We start from the raw sequence: 25,111 nt of genomic DNA, 5'->3' as shown, positions 1-25,111 counted from the left end.
CTGATGGGGGGGGGACATCCTCTTGGAGGGGGAGGAGATACAGGATGCAGAACAGTAGGAAGGTGAATCAGGAGGGAGAGAAAGTTTGGACTGTAAAAAAAGATTAAAGAATAAATAAATAAATGAAAAAACAAGAAAGTTAAGAACTCCTATCATGTTGACTATTAATCCTTTTTCTCTGTTTTTCTAAAATCAAAAACTCTTGTTATTCAGTCCATGATATTTAAATGTTATTGGATCAACCTTATGGTAGTCCTTGAATGAAATAATTAGCTACCAACACTGACCAGATGCTGATTATGATAGGGACAATGGTGACAACGTTGATAACAACACATCTAAAGAGACGTTGCTAAGAATTTGGTAGCCTTTGTTTTTATCAGATGCAATAACTTAAAAGTAGACAAATGTACTCAAGTGTTTATCATCTCTTATATAATAAGTACAGATAGGGATCTAGAGCTTATTTTTAAAATAAAAAAAAATTAACCAAGGCTCAAAATAAATATATTCATCAAGGAACAATAGCCTTGTAACAATGTTGCCTTTAGCAGAGCACCTTGGGGTGATGAATCATTGTACTTGCTGCTCTTACGAGTTCACATGTAATTACAGAGGCATGGAAGTTGGGGGCTGCTGTGGCTGTTTCACACAGAGACCTAGTGGCAGATATCTAATAAACACAGAGAGGTTTGTACTCAAGTTATGTAAGAATTACAACAACCCTAGCAGGAAAAAAAAAAATCTCTAGTCAAACTGTAAACTGATTTTTCACTTCCGTTTCTGAGTCATTTATTGCAAATAGCAATCCCAAAATAAAAGCACACAATTGGGAAGGGAATCAAGCTAATTTTGTAAAAAATATATATGTATGTGTGTGTGTGTGTGTGTGTGTGTGTGTGTGTGTGTATAAAACTATTGATTTCCAGAAAAACAGGATCTATCTTCCCCCTTCCCTCCCCTCTTTTCCTCTCCATATTTATATGTCTGAATAGATTTGTTATATATAGTCTTTAGTGTATATGTTTACACACACACATACACAGAGAGAGAGATCTTAAGACAAATACATAGATTTAATAAAGACATGCTTATACACCTAAAATTTGAGAAAAGTTTACAGGGAATACTAATAATATGGTTTTCTTTTGTCCTATATTAATTAAAACCGCCAGTTAACAAATTTTAGTTTACATTTGTATTTATGTCATATAATACATGCTGCTCCTTTCTTTTAAAAATTAAGATCTGAATAAGGCCTCTGTTTTGCAAAGCCCAGCTCTTACTGCCCTGCCATCTTGCCTGATTCTGAGAGCTAGTTGACCCTCTGCATCCCTTCGTTCTTCACAGCCTTATTTCCTGCACTTAACTGTGGGTTCCCTACTCAACTGTTTCTCTGTTGGAACTTGTCACCATTCAAGACCCGGACCTCTCAGCTTCACCTGATCATCTTCGAATGATGTTGCAAGATGCCCAGTAAACTTCTACCTTGGTGCCAACAAGCAAAGCAGAGAACGAAAACCCCCACTTTCCAGAAGCAAACAGAACACAAGATCTAAACTAACAAGAGAAGCTTAACTGTGTCCAGCCTTCCTCTTACTTGTTTACCCTCTTCCTGGGTAGCTCTTCACTGGGGCTTGAAAGTCCAGCCACTGGGACATCTCCAGAAGCTGGGAACTCAGCCTTCTGGGTAGTCAGTCTGTGATCCCCATGTTACCAGGCTTTGGAAACAAGTACTGCCTATTTTTCACCCTGTCCTAAACCTACTAAAGAAACCTTTGCTATCTTAGGTAAGGCTATCAAAAATCTATCCATTCCACCAATCCTGGAAATGTCAAAACTCCAGAAATGAGTGTCTAATTCTCCCTGGATCCCCAGGTGCCTGCCCAGGAATTCTTTACTATGTCTGGTCCCCAGTCAACACAAAATCTGCCTGTTTTCACACAAACCTTCAATGGTTGATCCTGTAACCTCAACAAGTCTACATCCATTGATTCTAATAAGTCTCCTTTTTCCATAGTATCTGAGAATCAAGCCTCAGCTGAACATGTTAACTCAACGGGGTTGGCATTCCTAGTTGTGTTGAATGAAATCGGAAGTGTAGCAGTTTGGTGACTTAAGGTGACAAACATCCCATGCTTATCATACCAGAAGACCCAGGAGCTGGCAGAAAAAAAAAAATCCTGAACTTTGCTCAAAGAAATTTATGAAACTAATTTTTGATGCTCTACTCTCTAGCAATAAACCAAGGCTTCCTTTGAGTCATCTACAATAGGCAGACCCAGGATCCAAATGAAGGCAGAGATTGGATATGTTGATCAAAAGCTGAAAAAGCTAGTTAGAGCATTCTTCTGTAAGGTCGAGCCACCAGCATGACTTAGCAGCTACAAAATTCACAGTGAGTTATCAGGAGGCAGGCAGGATCTTTGTCCAGAGATCAGCATGCTTGACTGAAAGGAGTCACTTTTTAAATAATGTCTAGAAAAATTAGACTTCTAAGCACAGATCTGAAATAGCTTAATTTTGAACATGCATGCTGGCTAAATACAGTCTCATGTGTAGACAGATACATCATTGTTAAAGTGAGAAGAGAAATTCTATTAGTGAAATTAAGGAAGACATATCCTTACCAGGCTTCATCATGTTCAGTCTCACAGTTCTGGCCCCTTGCCTTGATGTGATGGATGAAGCTGATAATAGAAGAATTACAAACTGGGTATAAGGGCAACATTTTTCACTTGGAAAATCGAATTTGCTGAATTAGCAGCCACCAGCCCATTGGACAGGAAGCACAAACATTACGCTACTTGCAAGAACAAATGCAGCTGCGTGATAGCAACTAACAGCTCTAGAAAGGGTACAGAAGCAGGTGTTCTCTTCAATTCGCTCGCCTCACTGATGAGACTAAACAGAACATCCATTGTTTCTTATCAACACCCACGGTGTAATACTTTGACCCCTTAAAAAAAAAAAAAACTGAGTTTATATTTGCAGGAGATGACCAGAGTGCCTAAAAGAGATGCTATAGGTAAATACTCAACCCAGAAACGCAATATTCACATTTCAACACTCCAGAGCACTGAGAGAATCTCTTTGGCGTTCTTGAAATCAGTAAGTAAAAGCGACACATAACCAGAGTTCAGCACGCATGAGTTTCATACATGATCAGAGCAGACCTTCAATCAGTGCGCCGCGGAACTAGAACACAATAAGGAGGCCTGTGTATACATGTGTCTCGGCCTCACAAGTAAGTTTCGGGGGCTAAGCAGAGTTCAAGATACCAAGCATGCCTACAATTAAATATAAAAGTAATGGGCAAAAAAAAATGTACAATGGGAAAAAAATAATGATAAGTAATCTTAGAGTTTATGGAAGTTTTTAAAGCAGAAAAAAATCAAAATGCAAAAGACAAACACAAATGGAAAAAGGTAGAGTAAACATAACTGATAAAGAATCAATATGGTCAGAGAATGCACAGATTTATAAACAAGCTATCAATGGCATAAGTAAATACTTCACCAAAGTAGCAATGGCATTCACAATCACAGAAACATGTTAAATCCCACTTACCACCCCCCCATAAAAAAGACTAATTCGAAGAACATTTTTTTTTGCTTACCCAACTAACAATACTTTTTTTTTCAACAATACTCAATTATACATCATCCCTGCTAAGGTCAATAGAAAGGAGATAAAGAGAGTGAGACTTGTGGTCATAAGGAAGCTGTAGGGACCTGTCTTTTATCCTCCTTCCCTGAGGCAGGGAACTCATCTTTCAAGTCCAAGCCGTACTGTACTACACTAATCTTTACTTTGACCTCAACTCCTGATCTTGTACCTCCTTGTCTCTTCCTTAGAGTCGCTGGCTTCTGCTGAATCTTCAGAATTTGAACTCTTTCCTGCTTACGCCATTGATAGATGCTTTTTCTAGCTGGTAGAATGCCCTGTCCTGGCCTCCCCTGTCCAATCTTGACATGTTGTAGTAGAACATTAATCTATATCATAGAAGGGACAAAAGCAGCCAACCCTACTGTATACTGTCTCTGGCTCAGCATCACACACTATTCAATGGAGTGCTTACAGTTTCTGAGACCAGTGAGAAGTATTGTTGGAAAGGTACTTCCCAGCCTCACATAGCTGCTGACTGCAGCCCACAACATTTTGACTCCAAAGTGCTTCCCTCCCCGATATAATCAGACCTAGAGCTTTGATTATACACAACACATACGAAGGCTGTGATTTTATTTACAGAATAAATCTCTATTATAACAAACAATACAAATGTTATTATTATAACAAACAATACAAATATAAAGTCTTACTGCTTTTACAGCATCTAGCTAGGACAATCAAGTATTTCCTGGGAAACCAGTCAATACTAAAGCAAACAGAGCTTGATATTATTTTTATGAGCCATTATTTTCTATGACCTTTTTAGGAATAGGAATTGACAGGTTAAAACAAAAGCAAACAAACAAAAAAGTCATCCCATCCCATAACACTGAATGGCCATTAACAGATGGGCAAACACAGTCAAGTGTGTGTGTGTGTGTGTGTGTGTGTGTGTGTGTGTGTGTGTGTGTGTCAGGGTGAGGTCTTCTCTGTGGTCCCAAGATGGAGATTAGAATTTACAGATGAAATTCCACACAATAACTCTCCATATACAGAGGTAAGACACCTTCCTTGGTCCCCAGAGGATAAAACAACCATACTTCCAACCCACCCCTTTGTTGTACTCCACCTGAGAATAATTAGAGCCCTCCGACCTCTTGGAGTGCCTTATTCATAGTGAGGGCATTGCCTTTACCCTATTCCACAAAGCCAAGTTCCCTGAGGAGGTGAAGCATTGCCACTCCCAAACGATTCCATGCAGAGCCAGGAAAGGCTGTAAGATAGAAACTAGGCATCCTGCTCAGAGTGGACACTGTAGAGCTTAGTGAAGGAGTTCTGGGGGAGTTCTTGATCCCTAAGACTTGAACCCACTTTACACTGCAGATTTCTGAAGGCAAAACTTTAACAGAGCAGTTCCCCAAAAGAAGAGACACCCTGGTGGCAGGCACCTCTGCCCTTCCCACCCCACAGTAGCAGAAGCAAATCTCTGTGGCTTCTATTACAGAGGAAGGGAAAATGGGTGGACACTGCCATGTATGCAGCCAGGAAAGATGAAGTGATGCCCTGCTCAATAGGGGGTCTCCGTGTGTCATGGCAGACCTTCCCCTAATCTCTCTAAGAAGGTCAAATTAGAAGTTGGAGGCCATTGTATCAGCAGAACCAGGTGACCAAATCCAGGCAAAGGCACCTGCAGACCAGCAGGTGGGTGAGTATGTGAGTCACTGTTACCCCGTGTATCCAAGTAATTCCTCTCCAATCCTCCATCCTCCATGGCCTACAGTATAGAGAAAACAGGAGGATAAGTTTGAGAAGCCGTGTTTTCCCTTTCTTTCCTCCTTCCCCTGTCCTTCCCTTGCTTGCTCTCTTCTCTACCCTGCCCTTCCTTCTCTCCCTCTCTTCTCTTCCTCCCCTACTCTTCTCCTTTCTCCATTTCCCTCTTCTTCTCTCTCTTTTCCTCCAGTTTTCTTTCCCTCTAGTTCATTCTCTGGATCCCTCCAGCAATAAACCAAGGGAAGAATTTCACATTCGCTGAGAGATGACATTGATCAGGATGTTGGTGGTTACAGGCTGGTTAAGGATAGAAACACAGAGAATGAGAGGTTGAGGGCAGAAAAAGATTTTATATAATAGTCTATTGAAATGATACTCAGATGAGTATCCCATTATATTTGTCCAAACCCAGAGAATGCACACCACCCACACCACCAGGACTGGCTTCTGGGTGCCTTCATGTTGGCACAGGCTTACTGGTTCTAAAACATGTGCCACTCCCGTGGAGGATGCTGATTGTGAGGAAAGTAATGCATGTGTGAACTCAGGAGACACATAGGAAATTGATTTAAATATAATAAAGTAGGGCTGGAGAGATGGCTCAGATGTTAAGAGCACTGGACTCTCTTCCAAAAGACCCAGGTTCTCAGTCTCCACATGGTAGCTCACAACCATCTGTAACTCCAGTCCCAAGACATCCAACACCCTCTCCTGGTCTCCACAGGTACTGCACACATGTGGTACACAAACATAAACATGCTTTCAGACAAAGCATTCATACTCAGAAAATAAAAATAAGCTTTAAAATCTCAAATTATAATAATCATAATACAGTGCAGAGGAAAATAACCTGGTGCACGGTTGGCACCCAATTTATGTTTCCAAAATAGGTACCTTGTATGTAAGAATTAATCAAAAACAATAGTTCTGTCTGTTTAACTTCAGTAAAGTGACATCAGGTCAAAAGGAATGGGCTATGGATATGCATAACTGCAAACACTGATCTCAAGCTAAGAATAGAAAATGAAATGAGCCAGATTTTGAGTGATACATGTTTTGTGCTTCAATTTCTATGAAAGTCCAGAAAATATGGACTCATTTCTAGTAATGAGAGGCAGCACGGAAGTCTGGGGGAAAGAGGGAAGGGACACACAGACTATAAAGTGCACCAGGAAACTGGAGAGCATCGTTGTTCACAAGTACATACTATGTCAAATCCATCCAATTGCACTCTCTCGACATGTGCGGCTTCTTGTGTGTCAGCTGGACCTCAATTAAGACTCAAAATATTAAAGATGCCGTGAAAGAAAGCAACAGATTTCACAGGAAGAGGGTGGCAGGCTGGGATGTGGGAGGGAAACTCCTTTACATACCCCATCTGAGCTGTCAGCAGATAAGTCTCAACACACTATATTGCACACGTGTGTTTCTGAACCTTCCCATAAGTGATCCATGTTAAAGGGCAGCGTGTAAAAGCGAAGAGTTAACTCCGGTTTTCTAATCTTATCCAGGAAAATAAAAACTGGTACAATTTCCTTTCTACCACTTAATACAGTCACTAGAAACCAGGCTACCACAAGTTAAAAACTAAAGTGAAATCAAAGAAAGAAAGAAGCCATATTTCAGCATGCCAGGTAAGCCTTAGAAGGGACCTAACGTGTGAGTCACCTTAAACCTGCAGAGAGCTGTGACCCTTTCTCCAGGAGAGTCAGCCATATTGTGCCACAGTGCAGATGAGTCACAAGAAACCTGGCCAGCTATGCTTGACAGCCTCTCACCCCCTCCTGGGAAGCTGGCCCCTTGCTTTCTGCTCAGCTTTCTTCTGTTCTCACTGATATTTCTTCCCAGAATCCATCCCTATTTGAATTAGCATAATAAGAATATCCTATCTGCTGCCCTATGAAAAGCACTCTAAGACTCAAAAAATCATTCTAACTACAAAGTGACTCTACTATATGTTCCTTACTTACAAAACTAAAATGGATCTTTCTTTCTGTTCCACCATAACATGGTCCAGATTCTCAACAGTCTCCCATCTCAGTTTGATACCATGATTGCCATAAATAAATTTCTTACGCACTCAAACCAGTTTTGCCCTTTTCCCAGGAGGCTTTTGCAATGCTCAACATAAACCCAGCTCTCTCATGTGATGCAATTGTGATTTAGGAAAAGCAAAGACCATCATCAATACACAGTTTCGTCCGCCCACTCCAACAGCCCAATCTAACTGCAGCCAAGTCCCCAAACCCTGAAACTCCCACCCACAAGCTGCCAAACCCTCTGGTTGCCCTATCACTGGCAGATGCTACAATGCTCTGTCAGGAAAGGTTTGTGAGAAACTGAAAAGTGTACAAAATCAAACAGAATGCAAAGACATTTTTACTGAATTCAGTGTTTTAGGTTTCTGGAATGCTTGATGCTTCAGAATTGAGAGATTTGGGGTCTATAGTCCCCTGATCCCCTTTCACCCACACCCCATGGCTTTTAGCAATTAGGAAAGACTTTGAACTTAAAGCCATGAAATATATCAGATACCCACAACTCTACCAAATAGTCTAACCACTGAGCACTGGCACCTGCTATGGCCATCACTTCTACGTTGAAGAACTATGACGAATACTCACAGGTGGGACACAGTTCCTCCGCTGATGGGAACAGCATATTCCACTGTTGACCACAGGTTCTAGATGGGGCTGAGCCCAAGACACTGACCTCATACTACTGAAATGCTGTAGTCACAATTACATTATTCCTGAAGACCTCACTGGAGACCTTTACTAAGTCTCATGGGCCTCGTTCCACTCCGCAGAGGAATACCAATGCTCTGTACCCCTATTTTACACGTGGGAAAAGTTAAGATGAGAACTTCTCAGCATCTGTCCCTGCCAACGCACTTGGATATAAGTGCAAACACCCCATTCTTCCACAGCCTTTCTGTATCCCTAACCCATTACAAACCCTCCGTTACCATGTGTACTTTCCCATCCAAGTGTCATCTCTATGCGAATAACTCCTCTGTCCCAAATCTCTAAAACTGCTTCTAAGATTTTTTTCTGTTTAAAGAGTTCTTTTAATAACATTTATTTATTTATTTATTTATTTATTTAATGTATGGATATGTATGGGTACATGTGTGCCATGACACGTATGGGGAGGTCAGAGGACAGCTTGAGAAAATCAGGTCTCTCCTTCCAACATGTGGATCCTGAGGACTGAACTCGAGTCTTCAGACTTGGCAGCAAGCATCTTTGCCTACCGGGACATCTTGTCAGCCCCTGAACTGGATTCTTGATGCCTTCCTCCCTAACACAGCATTCCTTCTCCTCAAAACCCTAAGGCTTAAGCTTCTTGTCTTTGCCAACCCACTACCTCAGAGTTTGCTTCATTCTGTCTGATGACGCTCTTTGCTGACTCCTAAGCCTTGGGTGTCCCTTAATTACTAAAATAGTACTGCTGCAGTAGTGTGTTTGCTACCATTTGTATCAGAATGGCACCTGACTTCTACTGTGCTGCCACAAATTACTACAAATCCAATTGCTTAAAATAGCACTAATGTATTATTTTACATTTTTATAGATCAAAACCCCAACATGGATGTGACTTGACTAAAATCAGGGTGCCAGCGGGCTGCACTCCTTTCTGGAGGCTTTAGAGAGAGCACATTTCCTTTCTTTTCCTAGCTTCCAGAGGCCACCCACATTTTTTGACTCATGGTCCTTTCTTCCTTCAAAGCCAGCACTGGAATACCCAGCTGTCATCCCATTGCTTTTTCTGCCTCTTTTTGCCATCTTTAAAGACCTTATGACTATGCTGGGCCATCAGCATAGGCCATGGTAACCTTCTTGTACCGTGTAAGCTGATCAGAGTCTTAATTCCTCTTTGCCATGTGACCATGTTAAGATCCTAGGCATGGGACAGAATTATTTGAGAGGATAAAGTGCATTACTCTGCCTACAAAGGTTATTTCTCCATTATTTTCCTCTTCCTTTCAGAACCCTCAATATTTTCAACCCTTAAGTTCCCTTAGAGAATAGAGTCTACATTGACTGAGTCCTCAATGACTACAAGACCGAATCCTATTCTGTTGACTTCCCTTAGAAATCCAAGCAAGCCATTGGCCAGGCTACTCTTTGTCCCTTTGTATGAATATCCCAGAGCAGGGAGGGCTGAAAGCAGAGAAGTAGAACCTGACTTGGAAACCTGACATTTAAAAGGGTCAGCACCCACTGTGTGATTGCTAAGGTCAGCACACACTGTGTGATTGCTAAGGCTGGCCTGGCTGTTCATCTACATGTGCTTGATAGACAACATTATGAAAACCCATTGCACAATAAGCACCATAAAGTAACCTGCATTTTATGGGGAGTAGGGAGACCCCAACTTACACAATTACGAAATCCTCCTTATAGAATCTTATAAACTGCCTTGAAAGACTTACACATTTTTTTTTAATCTTTGAAACAAAGACTCCCAGGATATGACAATAGTAGAATAAAAAGGTCCTTCCCTCCCATCATACTATATCCCTAGATGGTCAACATCTTACCTACCTAAAGTACAATATAAAACTCAAGAAACTAATACTTTTTCAGTATTATGTATAGTTCTATGCCATAATTCTTACATTAAAAAAAATAACTGTTAAAATGTCTACACCCACCACTCTGTTGGAATCCTATACAATTGGCAGCATAACTCTGTGGGACTTACGGACATAATCTTCTAGCAGCAGGCCTGGATCAGATAGCTTCTAAGTATATAGTAAAGCACAGAGAATTTAACAAGAACCCACACCGTAGTGTAAAAACAAACCACAGACTTCCCCTCCACTGCTGGAAGCCATCAGTCCAACTAGCACACCTGCTGAAATGAGGAACTGATCCGGGAACACTTCACATGGTTGCTCCCTGTATACGGGAACTGTCTCTAAAGATGCCAGGCATCTCAGAGAGGAAAGACAGGAGAGATGCCCAAAATGTCTCCATAGGCCTACTTCTACTCCTTGTCTCCAGCTAGAACTCCAGAAAGCTCCTCTACACCATTTCCACAGAGCATCACAGTGTTGCTCTCTAAAAACATCCTGGAAGACTTCTTAGTTTAGTTGGATGTTTTTATTCACAGATCAGAAAGTGTAAACTTGAGGAGATTAGAGGAAGGATAGCTTAATCATGGAGCTAGCTAGTGATGCTCCAGAATTGGAACCTGAGTCTTCCAAATATGACCAACCAACACAGTTTCTAATATCCACGTTACCTATTTTGAGGTAAATGCTTCTAAACCCTCAACAAATTGTTGAAACTTCAGTAGTTAGTATCTGAAGATAGGTTAGATGCACAGGGTTGTGTAAAATGAATCTGAGTGAGACCAAGTTGTTAGGTCAATAAAGAGGCTAGTGGAGGACTGGGGCTGTAACTCAGCGGTAGGGGGCTCTTCTGGTATGCATGAGGCCCTGGCTTAATCTCTCAATCCCTGAAAAAACAGACAAACAAAGGCTGGTGGCTTCAACTACAATAATGATAATAGTCATAAGAATCAAAAGCATTCACAGTGTTTGTTGAGAGGAGAAACAGAATCGGTTGGCCTCCATCATCTCACTTGTCAACTATCCCCCAAAGAGACCTAAGGTTGCAGAGTGGTCATACTTTTTGACATTGAAATGGTGTTGTTGTCTATGGATGCACTGGGTTCTGCCTAGACTCATCACCATCCCAGGATATATGCTATCCTACAGATCACACATTGGACACCAGATTGCCGTGAGTATCCTGTTCAGGGTTAGACCTGAAAATCTTACCTTGTTTTCACTATCATTGTTAGGATAGCCCTAACCATCTTAGCTGTTCCAGTTGTACTTACAAAAACACCCAATGTTCTCATGTGTTTACAGACTGAGCTTTTCCAGTGTGCTTAGAAAGATTCCTGGCTAGGCATAACAGCAACCATCTGCAGTCCAAAAACTAGGAAGCCTGGGGCAAAGGAATCAGGAACTTGAGCAAAGCCTGGGCTACAGAGTGAGATATCCCCGAAAACAATAACACTGAGTGACGTAACACAGATTGTGTCTCATAGAAATGCCAGAGAAGCTATAACCATGAAGTCTCACCAATATTGCTGCCTAAACATGACACGGTATCAATATAAACATGCTAAAATGGGAGGAGAGATGCTCATGGGGCTCCCACTCTAGACACAGAGCTATAGGCAACTAAGGAATGCTGAGAGCGGAAGAAATTGTCTCCCCCAGGGAAGAGCCCCCAAAGTGCTCATCCAATACCAAGTAGTCCGCCCTGAAATCATACAAATGCAAGCAACATTGCACGGGCTAGGCAGACGTTTTTACTGATTTATCTTTGTGAATTTCATATCATGCAACCAAATCTTACTCATCTCCCCATCCCTTCACCCTTGCAACTTCCACTCAAAAGAGAAATAAAATAAAATAAAATAACTAAAAAAAAATATCTCTATGGAAGCTTTGATGTGTCACCCAATATATCCTTTTGATTTACTTGTTCACTGCAGTGAGACATTGGTCTGGTCTGATGCCTGTGATTTCTGTTAGACTATCAATAGTGGACTTTCACCAGGACTCCTCTCAGGATCTGTTGTTGCCTTGTGTCGTAGAGATCCTGCAACTTTGCATCTGCAGGATCACTCCTTCACATACTCCACCAGTTCATAGATGGACTGGATGCTGGGGTAGGCCACCTCAAAGTCTTGGATCCTGGCCTGGGTGGAAGCTGAGTTGTTCAGCCCACCTGCTCTCCCTATGCTTGCACCACCAAGGCCAGCTCTCCCACTTTGCCCAGGCAAGAAGCAGGTACAGCTTTCCTTCTCTCATGCCCTTGGGGTTATCTCTCTCATGCCCACACAACCAAGGCCAGGTCTGCTGCACTGCCTAGACTAAGGGTTGGTGCCTGCTCTCCAAAATGTGATAGCCAATGAGGGGTGGGACCAACTCAGCATAGTGCTTGGACATCAACATGGCCTCAAGTGCAGACTAGACCAAGGACATCTACATGACCTTTGGTGGTAACATAGGTCTCAGCCATCAACATAGATCTTGGCTACAAAAGGACCATGGAACCAGATACGATCCCCAGTGGAACCATGGGCCTGCATTCACCATGGCCTCAGGTGGCAGTGCAGGCTACTCAGATCAGTTATGTACCCCCCAGTAGCAGCACAACCCTCAGGCACTCAAATTGTCTGCTGGCAGCATATACCATTGACACCTGCATGGCCTTTGGTGGTAACTTGGGCCACAGACATCAAAACAGACCCCAGCTGCCGCAAGACCATGGACCCAAACATGGTCCTCAGTGGTGGCCTGGACCAGGACATTTATTTTTACTGTGACTTGTTGAGTACCACATCTTACAAAATGCCTTGTTTCCTTTACTATTGTTTTGGAAAGGAAAGCTTTATTAAAATTGTTTAATTTGAATATAGTTTTATTAATTATGGCTTTATTTTGGAAAACTCTTAGGTTTTAATTCAATGGTTTGCCAATGTCCTCCAAAGTAAGGTGACATACAGGGACAGTTGTTGAGATCAACTGCCTTATGGACATTTCTGAGGCATTCACATTTGAAAATTCTTTATTAATGGATGTTTTTGACTTAACTCTAACCAAAAACTCAAACAATTTCTTCTTAGCACATTTTTATTACATTATGCTAACAAGCTTAATGAAAAAGAAATAAAAATATTTAAGCTATTTATTTAAACTATTCTGTTGGTAGTTTGAATATGAAGGGTTCCTGACAACCCATGTTCTGAAAGTTATTTTTCCCAGCTCTGTAGCATACTTGCAGAAGTATGTTAGTATGGGAATGCCTTTGAAGGTTATACCCTAGCCCATGACTCCAGCCTCCCAACTCCATGATGTGAACAGCCTCTGCCACATGCAATGGCCACCATAACTGAGGTGCTCCACCATACCACCCCAAGATGGACAGAGCCCTCTGAAAGCATGAGCCAAAATAAATTGTTCCTCCCTTAAGTTCTGTCAGGTACTATGGTCATGGGCACAGGAAAGCAACTGATCCATGCTCCTTGGACAGCTTCCTGCCTAGAGAATGGGCATGTAAACTTCTCCAGGGCTTGGCTGTGCATTTGGGGTGACTACTGATTACCCCGTGTCAACTTTGCCCTTGCCGTCCATAAGATCTACCTTCAAGTCCAAGTCCACAGGAAGGAGGACAGGAAGAACTTTCTACTTTGTGTGCCCAGAAGAACCAACAGCATCAGCCCTGGTGTTGAGGTAAACACCAAACAAAACATGGAAGATGTGAGGACGGAACTCATGGCCGGCTCAAGGATCTAAGATCTCTAGCTCCCTAAGAGACCAACCAGCAGAATAGCCACCCTGCCTCTCATCTAATATCAACATTCCTTTCCTAAGACTGGCTTTCCACACTCCTCACTTTCTCCCCCCACTCCTCCTAGGCTCGTAACCCGAATTCCCACTGCAACCCAGAACAGTAGCTGTAGCCAAATTGCAGCTGTGGTCCCCTTCATGTGTCTCTTGAATGAGATCCTGGATCACATGAGAGGTCATTTTTGTCACATTCTCTTGGGTTTTGGTCTTCCCATAGAGAAAAGACTGCCTTGTCTATTTACTGTGTGCTGGAAAAAAAAAAAAAAAAGTATGAGTAGCTGTCACACGCTGCAATTTGAAATGCAAATTCATGCAAGATAAATTTGGCAAAATCCTGAAAAGTTGAATCTTATGTCTAGGTATATTCCCCAGAGAAATGAATGTGTCCACCAAAAAATGTTGTTCATAGCCTCTTAATTCTTGTGTGTGTGTGTGTGTGTGTGTGTGTGTGTGTGTGTGTTTGCTTGCATGTGTGCATGCATGATTGTGGAGAGTGCACATGAACATGGTGAGTACACATGAACATAGAGGCCAGAAGTCAATGTTAGTTGTTTCCTTCTATCACTCTCCCCCTTATTTTTTTGAGACAAGGTCTCTCACTAAGCCTGGAGCTCACCACGTGGCTCAACTGGCCAGCCAATAAATCTTAGGATTCTCCTGTCTTCATGTTCCCAGAACGGAGATCACATATGCGTTGCCAAACCCAGCTTCTCACATAGGTTCTAGAGATCCCAATTCACATTTACACAGCAATCACTTTTCTGACTAAACCACCTCTCTCTAGTCCCTGTGGCTACTTTATCCATAATGATAAAAATTGTAAATAGGCCAACTGTAAGAAAGAAAGCAGAAACAAAGAAAGAAACAAACAAACAAACAAAGTGTAAACTTAAGATAGAATGTTTTCCAGGATTTTTATAGAAACTAGAAGTCACAAGAAAATGGATAAATCTCAAAACCATTATTTTAAGAAAAACAAAACATACCCCAGAGGTCTATTTAGAGGCAGTTTTTTCTTCTAATTTATTCTTCCACAATTTCATTATAGATCTATTAGAAAGGGGGAGGGGAACTTTGATAGTACTCACCCTCATTCTCCTCTTACCCCTTTCTTCCTCTCACTACACCCTTCTTCCCACAACTTCCCCACCTATCTTCATGTCCTGTAAGCTTGATTGTGGCAAGCTGCATTTAATAAAGGTTGTCTTCAGGGGCACAGGCAGGGGAAACTTCCTTGAACAAGAACAGGTTAGGAGTGGTTACAGACTGGGGAATGTGATTCCTCTCCTCAGCAATCACTAACCAACAGAAGCTTTAGAACGGGTAAAATTAATCTAGTGACTACCTCTGGTGAATGAGTAGGCTCTCAAGGGGACCAGGAAGTGGGGGAACTCGCTGGAGTGACAGAAATGCCCTATATTGTGATCTGGGTGGCCTTTCTGTGAAGAGTTACTAGCTGGCCTGCTTTCAATTTGTGTGTTCTACTCCATGTAGACCAATAGGCAATCACTATGGTGTGCTGACTGAGTAAGACATGTAGGGTTGTTCATTTCCTGTGAACCAGACAGAACTATTAGGCACATTATTTGGTCGTCGTTTTCGCATAATGCTTTTTGAATCAATTCTTGCCTGTTGAACATTTTCATTACTAATTCAGTGATGAAGTTCAGGGGTTTTCCCTGATCTACATATATCTGTGTTTGTTCTATAAACCAAGGGGAGAATTTTTCCCCTTATGCCTTACCTCAGACACACTTTCTCTATCTGTGTGGGTGGTAGGGGTTTGTGGTATGTCATGTCGCCTGCACATGTGTGTGTAGTTGTGCATGGAGGACAAAGGTTAACGTTCAGCAACGTCTCCATCACTCTCTACCCAACCTTTTGAGGCAGAGCCTCTCTGCTTTGACTACACTGGCTGGCCACCAAGCCCTGGAGCCAGTCTGTCTCAGTCCTCCCTCTACCCAGTATAGCCCCAAAAAGCACCGGAATAACAGACACACACTGCCATGCCCAGCTTTTATGTGTGTGCTGAGGTTCTAAACTCAGGTCCTTCCTTGTGCTCTGTACAGCAAGCACTATACTCACTGAACCAACTCTCCAGTCCCGGATGTTCCTCCCCAGATGGCTTTCCAAACACTTGAGTGAAGCACATATATATGTTTTTGTTATACACAATAATAGGTATTAGTCTGATAGTTTCCAGCCTTTCATACACTGTACTTTGACCTTGCTCACTATTCCCATTGTCCTTTCCTTTCTTGTCCACTCTAGCTTCTGGGTCTAAGAGAAAATAAGCCATATCTGTCTAAATCTGGCCTATTTCTTTGAATGTGATAACCTCTATTTCTATCAACTTTTCTTGCAAATAACATCATTTCAGTGTTCATTATGGCTGAGTATAACCCCACTGTTCATACACATCTGTTATTCCTAATCTGGCCCTCTGTTGACAGACACCTAAGCTGGCTGTGGTTAGTGCGGCTGCGCTAAATGTGAGCGTTCTGGGATCTGTCACATGCTCTCACTTAGATCAAGCTGCTTTTGTAAGAAGTACGTTTTTCATCTCAGCATTTCAGCTAAGATCTAATGTAAGAAGAAAGCATGTTAGTAAGCATGTCTGAAACAAAATATCCAGGGTTGAGGGGAGCAGGAGAATAACGAAGGGTAAATACAAGCAGAGCACAGTGATATGCATGTAACAGTATACATGCATGAATGACGAAATCCATTGTTGTGTATACGAGCAAAAGCAAACATTACTATAGCTAAAGCATACTTCAGAAGCCAAGCCTGCCCGCCACGTTTCTTCCCATGCCTAGTTTATTTCATAACAACATCCCCCAAGTTCACTCATGTTGCAAATGACAGAATTTTTTTTAACAAAATAATATTCTCTTGTCCATTTTATGACAGACATCTAGGTTGCTTCTGTGTCTTAGGTGTTCTGGATCAGGTTGCAATGCTTTTTGCCTCCTCCCTCGGGAAGCCCCTGAACCATCTAAGAATGCCCAGTTGGTCTGAAATCACTGTCTCCACTTCACCTTTAATAACTTCAAGCCAGTTCACAAGTGATCCACACTAACTCTAACACTGAGAGCTCTAACAATGAGGAAACATCAGTATCTCTCTTTTCATCCACAAAAGAAATCTCAGCACTATTTGATGATAACTGACCCCATTCATCAACAAGCCCACCCTAAATGAACCTCAAGAAGGAATATTTTGTCCAATCTAGTAAAATAAGAACAGTTTTATGTAGGTGAGACATTAGGCTAAAAGACTCCTGAAGTCTCATACTGAAAAGGAAGATAATTATTAGCCTAAAATTTAGAAAAAGGAAAACTAAGAAGACAGAAGATAAAGCCAGGTCCAAGAAGGCAATGCTGGATAAAGAGGTAGTTACAATGTCCTGAAATGTGTTTCCTTTGTTTCCTCTGGCATCTTTACTAGTTCATTAGGTACATCTTGGATCCTCCTGGCTCTGACATTTCTATTATTAAAACATTTATCATTTTGTTTTGATCCATAGATAATAATTGTATGTACTTACAGGGTGCAATGCAGTGCTTTGATATATGCTTATAGTGTGTAGTGATCAAATCAAGCTAACAAATCTGCCACCACACTTGGGGTTTTCTTGCAATTTCTAAATTGCCATTTATGTCATTTTGAAGTACATAGAACATTGTCATCATAGTCACTATTGTGTGCAATAGATCACTGAAGTGCACTCCTCTTGTCTACTGAAACTTTGTACCCTTTGATTGACATAGTCCTTCCTCTGTTCCCCCACCCCAGACCTTGACAACCCTTTACTTATATGAGTTCAACTTCTTTAGATTCTATATTCAGTCATGGTATTTGCCTTTCTATATGACTGGCTTGTTTCACTTAACATCATGTCCTCCAGCTTTACTCATGATGTAAAGAACAGGTTTTTAAATAGTAGTCTAATGAGTATCACATTTTGATTTAAGTGTGTGTGTGTGTGTGTGTGTGTGTGTGTGTGTGTGTGTGTGTGTGTGTGTCTGCAGCCTGCAGCTCCATCTAAACTTTGGAACCACACTGTCCAATTCCCAAAACCTACCTTGAGGATTGTGTGGGTTTGTTGAATGTTTGGCAAATTTCCACCTTTATATTCAAAGCTTTACTCTGTCCCTCCAGATTTCTAAGTCTTCCCATCTCTCTAAAAGTGTTGTTGATTTTTTCATATACTTCAAAACATTTCTTGTTAATTCTCAGGGTCTTGCATTTTTAATGTGATTATGAAAGGAATGTTTTCTATTATATTTTCTGGTTAATCTGTATTATTAGTCTCTAAGAATACTATTATGAACACAGGCATATATATGTACCTATGCAAACACAGATGTCTGTACATACACACACTTCCTTTGTCTGTCTCTGTCTCTCTTGTCTCATTGTCTATCTATTTGTATGTCTGTCTCTGTCTCTAATCTCTGTCCCTCTATCCTGGCTGGCTCTGGCGCTTGCTCTCTCTCTCTCTCTCTCTCTCTCTCTCTCTCTCTCTCTCTCTCTCTCTCTCATATTCTTGATCTCTCCATATTTTCTTACTATTTTCCAGGTGTTGATTTTTGTCTCTTCCTTTCCAATACTTATTCTTAGTTCAAAACCATAGTTAGGAAACCACCTGGTAACATTAAATATTTTAGTAATATTTGGCACTTTTAATGGAATACACCTAAAACTTCACCATTAAATAAAATCTTTACTCTTAGTGTCTCATGAATGGCCCTTAATGGGTCAAGAAAAACCTGCTTTCAGCCCTCCCTCATGGAGCTTCTGTAACTATGAGTAGGCGTATTTCACAGAATGCCTTTCTTGGGTCTCTTTTAGTAGTAATAAAATGGATTAATCCATTTTGTGTTGAACTATAAAAAATGCCTGATGCTAGATAATTAAATAAGCCTCTGATGCTAGATCAATTATTTTAGTCTAGCCCATGAGTTGGTTTTCTAATATTCCTGTAGAATATTTACACTATTTTTGTAGGCATAGGTGAGCTTGATACATTTGTGTGTGGCAGTATACTAGCTTAGTGATGTTCAGAACCTAAATTATACACACTTCGAATAGTAAATTGAGTCAAATCTGGAGCAGCACACCTTTATTCCCAGCACTCAGGAGGCAGAGGCAGGCCGATCTCTAAGTCTGAGGCCAGCCTGGTCAGAGACAGAAAGCAAGTTCCAGGACAGCCAGGGCTACACAGAGAAACCCTACCCAGAAAAAAAAAATGGACTTGAGAGAAGCTCTATTTATTCCTAATACAAAAATCATTCCTTTGGAAGAGATGCTTTATTCTTGAACATCCCCAGGTACTTCATATACACCCCGTTCATCTAGGAAACCCAGCTTTCTGGGTGGAATAGACCTTTTTTTTTAAAAAAAAAATAACTGACCATTTTTTATGATTTCTTGGATGGCTCCCATTGTGCACATGCTTTCTTTAGTCACCTGTGGAAAAGTGATTTTTGTTTCTTGGACAATCACATTTTGTCATGATTTTCCCACCCCTTAGTGACACATGTGTGTCATGTCACTCCTGTCTATGGTACCATGTCCCTTCCCAGTTCATTGTAGCATCCATTTTCCTTTCTTCTTTGATTTTCCTGGAGGGAAAATGTCTAATGTTTCTTTTTAGTGTAGCAAATGGATTTATTATCCATTCTCTGTAGGTTTGCCAACTCAATGACTTTTTGCATTTAATTATATTAGTTCCCATTTCCTAATCCTCAGTGGTATTCACAGTTATGTTCCTAATTTCTCCTTCCATTCTCCTCATTCTTCATATGTAATGGTAAGACATCTGCTCTGAATTCTACTTATGACACACACAATAAAGAGTTTTTTTCTATTGTCAGAACACTGTGGTCAGAGGCAGTGTTGTGTATATTTACTACTTTGAGACATTTTCTATTTGGCTCAGTATATAGATTTTGTAAATGTCTAATGTGGACATTAGGAAAGGTATACACTGCTCTTTCTTGGTCCTAACATTTTTATATATAACTTTCTCTGAGAATCTTGTATGTGAGCATTCTATTGACCTCATTGCTCACATCAACTCCTCCAAAACCTCCCATGGGTTCAGAGAGATTTGCAATTTCATCTTCCCACCAATAGTTTCTCCACAGCCATACCATTTGCTGTTGTCTACCTTTTTAATTTTAGCATTTTATTTTAATGAAACAGTGTCTCCTTATAATATATATTTTCCAAAGACCAACAGTATTGAGCAATTCATGTGCTTATTGACTTTGTATATCTCCCTTCCTGAGCAATCTGTTAAAAATTCCTGTCCATTTTTAATAGTTTGTCATTTATTGCTGATTTGTAAAGTGTTTTTTCATTATATACACAAGTCCTTCATCAGGTCAGATATGTGCACTGCAAATACTTCCTCCTACACTGTTTTATTTAATAGCATCCACAAACAATGTTTTCAATTCCAACTCATCAATTTTTTTCTTTCTGTTTGGCTCCATGAATACCTTTTCAAGGAAATCTTCACCTACCCCAATTTGTGAAAATACTCTCCTGAGTTTACTTCTAGAAGTTTTACAGTTTAAATTTCAGGTCTGGGTCAGTGATGTATCTCTAAATATTTCATGCTGTTGTCTTATGAAGAATCATATTCTTGTCTTTTCTAATTACTCATCAATAACTTAGAAACATAAAGTTAATTTTAGATGAACTTATTTAGTTTTGTGTGTATGTGCCTGCATGTGCACTGTGTTCATGCCTGCTGCCTGTAGAGATCAGAAGAGGGTGTTGAATCGCCTTGAGTTACAATGGTTGTGAGCCAGCCACCATGTGGATCCTGGGTGCTAAACAAGAGCACCAAAGTGCTCTCAACCACTGGGCCATCTCTCCAACCCCACAAACCATTTTTTCACATATTAACTTTGTATTATGTGTGCTTTCTTTCTAGATTAACTTATTAATCCTAATTGTTTTGTAGCTTAAGATTTTTCTGTGAAAAAACATGTTTCTATTTGAAAATAAAGGTTTGGGGTCTGCCTTTCTAAGTTTTGTGTCTTTTAATTCTGTTACCTACCTCACTACAAGAGAAAGAGCCAAGACCTCCAGTGCACCCAGGTAGAAATGGGCAGAGAGGAAGTCCACAGGTCACTCTCGGCCATAAGAGGGGAGGTTTCCATCTTTTCAGTGTCAGATATGATTCCACTCTAGGAATTTTGTAGGCTACATTTCCATTTGTAGCTTAAGGAGTGAAGAAGTGTTGTATCGTGCACAAAATGTCTCTAAACTTGGAAGAGCTGCATCTGAACATGTGAAATATAGTTACTGGTGTTTACAATAGCAATCTCAAATTCTTGGAAAATCCACCTGATCATGATTGCTATTTTTGACCTATTGATGCTTCATTAAAAAATTTTAGAATTATTTTTAATTACGTGTGTATGTTGGGGGATGATTTATATACTTGAATACAGGTGTCCAGATTCTAGAAGAGGATATTCAAGCCCCTGAAGCTGGAGTTCCAAGCATTTGTGAGCTACCTAATATGGGGTTGAGCACCAAAATCAGGTCTTCCGGAGAGCAGTATGTGATCTTAACCAATGTGCCATCTCTCTAGTCCCTGCATTAAGAATGTTTTGTTTATAATCAAAAGAAATATTGATAATTAAAATATTTTTCTTGGATTGTCATTACTGAGTAATGTTTGAGTCACTAAATGGGCCCCTCTATTTTTAATTTTGCTTAACATTCTTTTTATTTCTTCTTAAAATGTTCAATAGTGTTTGCCTGATAAACTTTATCATAAAAACTAGTAATTTAGCCACAAACTCAATTTTTAAAAAGATATGGTGCTATTTATTCTATTCCATGTTTTATTGGTTTCTGTTACAAAGTTGTGATTAAAAGTATTGAAATATATATAATTTGTTGAATTTCACTATGAAATGTTCACATTTTTTTATTCTTTGACTGTTAGGATGGTCCATTAGTATACTCATATTTCACTGCTAACACTAAACATTTCTGTTTTCTTTCTTTCAGTGTTTCAAGGGATTTGAAAAGTTTATTACATTCTTCAAAGAACAGATCTTGCACTTGGTTAATCTCTATTACCTTATCTCTTCTGCAAATGTCTAGTTTCTGCTCTCTTTACTTACTTTGGGTTTAATTTGGTCATCTTTATCCACATTGTTAAGGTCTGGAGACAGAGCAGGCAGGGAGCAGATCTGTATGCAGTCACAACAAATTGGCTATCATTTTGACTTGAATCGTGAAGCCAATCTCCAGGCCACAGACACACCCCTTCACACTAGATGCTTGGAAGTGGGCATTCCTCATCACTGGACACAGACTGAGTGATTCCACGCATTGTAACAGGTTGAGATTCAGAACCAATCAAAGGTTTGAAGGGCCAGGCTCACTAAACTGAGCACGCCTAACTAGTCAACTGATGCACCCATGTGGCCCAGTCTGAACATGGATATGACATTTGGAAAAGGTAAGGTCCTAATGTTTGAGCTTGTTTCATCACATTTCCAAAGGCTTTCATAAAGGAAAAACAAACAAAAACCAGCAGAAGTGTTCAAGGAGGTCCCAGCATCACTGTCTACACAAATCCAAGGTCTCTAGAAGTCAAAGTAGTGAAATTTGTGTATTCTAATCACTAGTTACAGCTATAGCTATAATTTTCAGCACACTGTTCAACAAGTGATGTCAATCAATATGAAGTAATTAAAATCTAACACTATATTTGCAATGACGGAAGAAAAGAGATGGACACATTAAGGTTGGGGGACAAGATTTCAAAAATGTTGACAGTGCAAGCAAGAGCTGAATAAAACTTTAAAGTTAAGAGAATTCTGTTTGCTGTCTGCTGGTTAGAAGTCTACAGTAAGTGATTTTCACAGTCTCTTAACCTAGAACGTGCACTGGAACAGTTAACTTAGATTTCTTAGTTATTCTCTAATTCGTCCAATTATTTCTACAACCCCTTCCCACCACTGTGTAGTATGTCTATTCTAATTATTACTTTCCCTTGTGGTCTTATGCCTGTGGAGACTTTGCCACTGTGAAGTCATTCAGATTGCAAAAGATCTTGGAGGAGTAGCAGATGTCACAGAGAAGACCAGCCTCCAGTATGGAGTTCCTCAGTATTCTCTTCACCACTTGGGGTAATCACATGATTAAAGATGGTGTGTAATCTCTAAGGATAATGTGCTCCATTAAAAAAAATAATAATAAAGCAAGGTAGATTTTGTGCTTTCCATAGTATGCTGAGGTACAAAATCTGCTTGTTGTGTTTCTTCTATTCTTGCGAAATTATGTATTGAACATCTATACACACAAGGTATTATGCACGTGATAAGAGAGTCATAAATACAAGAAAAATACAAGAAAAGGAGAAAATCAAACAGACAGTTATGAATGGAAAGGGTGGGAATGGAAACAAAAGTCAGGAGCTGGAGCATCCCCTTATTACTAAAAATACTGCATGTTCTTGGGCCCTTGAGTAAGAGATAGAAGTAGTGATGTTAGACCCATGCCCATGATGCTATATACGGCAGGAAAGGTATGCGTGTGTGTGTGTGTGTGTGTGTGTGTGTGTGTGTGTGTGTGTGTGTGTGTTGTGTGTGTGTGCATGCACATGTAAACGTGTGTGTGTATGCGAGCATATGTGTGTGCATTTAAGAGTGTGTGTGTGGGGGGTGGGTTTTGGAGAAGACGAGGGAGCATAAGGAGAATACCTCAATTTCTGCCCAATAGAAGTGGGAGGATGGAATCACTGATGTTCCAGAAGCTAAGAATGGAAAAATGTAAATTATTTTCTTTATGCGTGTGGTTTGCACAACATCCTCCAACATAAGACTCCCACTTGGGCCCTAAAGTTGGAAAAAAGTCTGGGGAATATGGGGAAGGGGGGGACAGAACAGCAAGGCTTTGGCAGGATGTGACAGATGTCCAAGCTAACAGATCAACTCTTAAAGGGTGACCCGCATAAGATATTCGGCAGGCTTCTTAGCCATGAGTATCAGGAAACTACAACTAATGTTATTGTCTAAAGGACAGAGATGCATGTCTCTCAGAACTCCTTAGAGAAGCTGAAGACGCTTATGAAAACTCCCTATCCCAAACTGTATCTTCAGAATAACTGAGATTTGTTTTATTTCACAGGCTCAGAACCTAACTCTCTGTAGTCATCTCACTGCAAGCATAGGTGCATTTATTTATAGCATGGTAATCAGACTGAGAATTTGAAGAGGGTACTGCTCACTCAAAGCCCACACAAGTCACTTGTGTGACATGGCAGCAGTTTTTCAATAATAGTTAATTTAACACATACTATGCATATAGACCTGATCGGACTGCCAGGCCACCGTACCTACATCAGAGTTGTAGCAACAAAGGTTAAGATATCATTTACATATTTGATGATCTAAAATGATGGTCAATGCCAACAGTAACTCTTAGTTATTATTTTAGATAAACTAATTCTTAAAAAAACAAAAACAAAACAAAACCCAGAGCAAACGCAATTCTACTTTACTGAGCCTTGATGACATTTTAAGCCTGTGTTAAGTGATGGGTAACAGAGACAACTTGATTTGTTTCCTCAAGCCTACAGAATCTAAAACTTCCTTAGACCTTATATTGTTCATCTAGCCAAAATCCTGTAAAGGTTTTACATTGCTTTACAGGTTGCACATCTCTGGCTCGCACAGGCAGCCCATCGCAGTTCTGCCTTCTCATTCTCTGTCTGTATCTCCATCCACTTCCCCAGTTCACACTCCAGACTCAGCTATGCTTAAATTTCCATGGCCACCTTTGCTGGACCAGTCTATACATTTACTTTCATTTCTTGCATTCCTCCATCTCTGATATTCAAGTCCTTTCCTTCCCCCTCCCCCCATCTTTCCTCACTCCCCCACTCCCCTTTCTTTCTCTCCTCCCCACCCCCTGATTCCCTATACACTGCTAAACTTCTTCCCTACTCCCACAGAACCCCCCACACACATGACACCTGCAACGTGGTACTGAAACTATCTGCTTACCAGCTTCCATTATTCTGTGAGCTTCTTAGTAGTTTCTTACTCAAACTCCCACAATAAGTGCACAGTAGATAGTCAACATCTGTGTAGGATGGATAATCAAATTAAGACCAGTGGTCTAACAGAGTATGATTTCATGAAAAGGTGTGTGGGGGGGGTGGACAACTGAGATTTAAGATTGTAATGACTTTGACAAAGATGGCATGTGAATTATTCCCTTTAAAGGAGATAGCCATATCAGGGTTTTCCTGAGAAATGAAACCAATAAAAGAAGAAGAAAGAGAGAGAAGGGGATGTA

The 25,111-nt window shown here is 40.5% G+C and overlaps 1 long non-coding RNA gene across 3 annotated transcripts in view; it reads right to left on the bottom strand.

The window, feature by feature from the left end:
* Positions 1-25,111, bottom strand: part of LOC143442454 (uncharacterized) — a 59,786-nt gene that overhangs the window by 13,543 nt on the left and 21,132 nt on the right. For all 3 annotated transcript variants that reach the window (XR_013110688.1, XR_013110687.1, XR_013110689.1), the window contains exon 2: positions 2,631-2,690. This is a non-coding gene — a long non-coding RNA (uncharacterized LOC143442454). The remainder of the gene's footprint in view (positions 1-2,630; positions 2,691-25,111) is intronic.

The sequence above is a fragment of the Arvicanthis niloticus genome, chromosome 5 (assembly GCF_011762505.2).
Source record: "Arvicanthis niloticus isolate mArvNil1 chromosome 5, mArvNil1.pat.X, whole genome shotgun sequence".
Taxonomy (NCBI): Eukaryota; Metazoa; Chordata; class Mammalia; order Rodentia; family Muridae; genus Arvicanthis; species Arvicanthis niloticus.
Note: the sequence above shows the minus strand (reverse complement) of the source record. Positions and strands in the feature narration are given on the sequence as shown.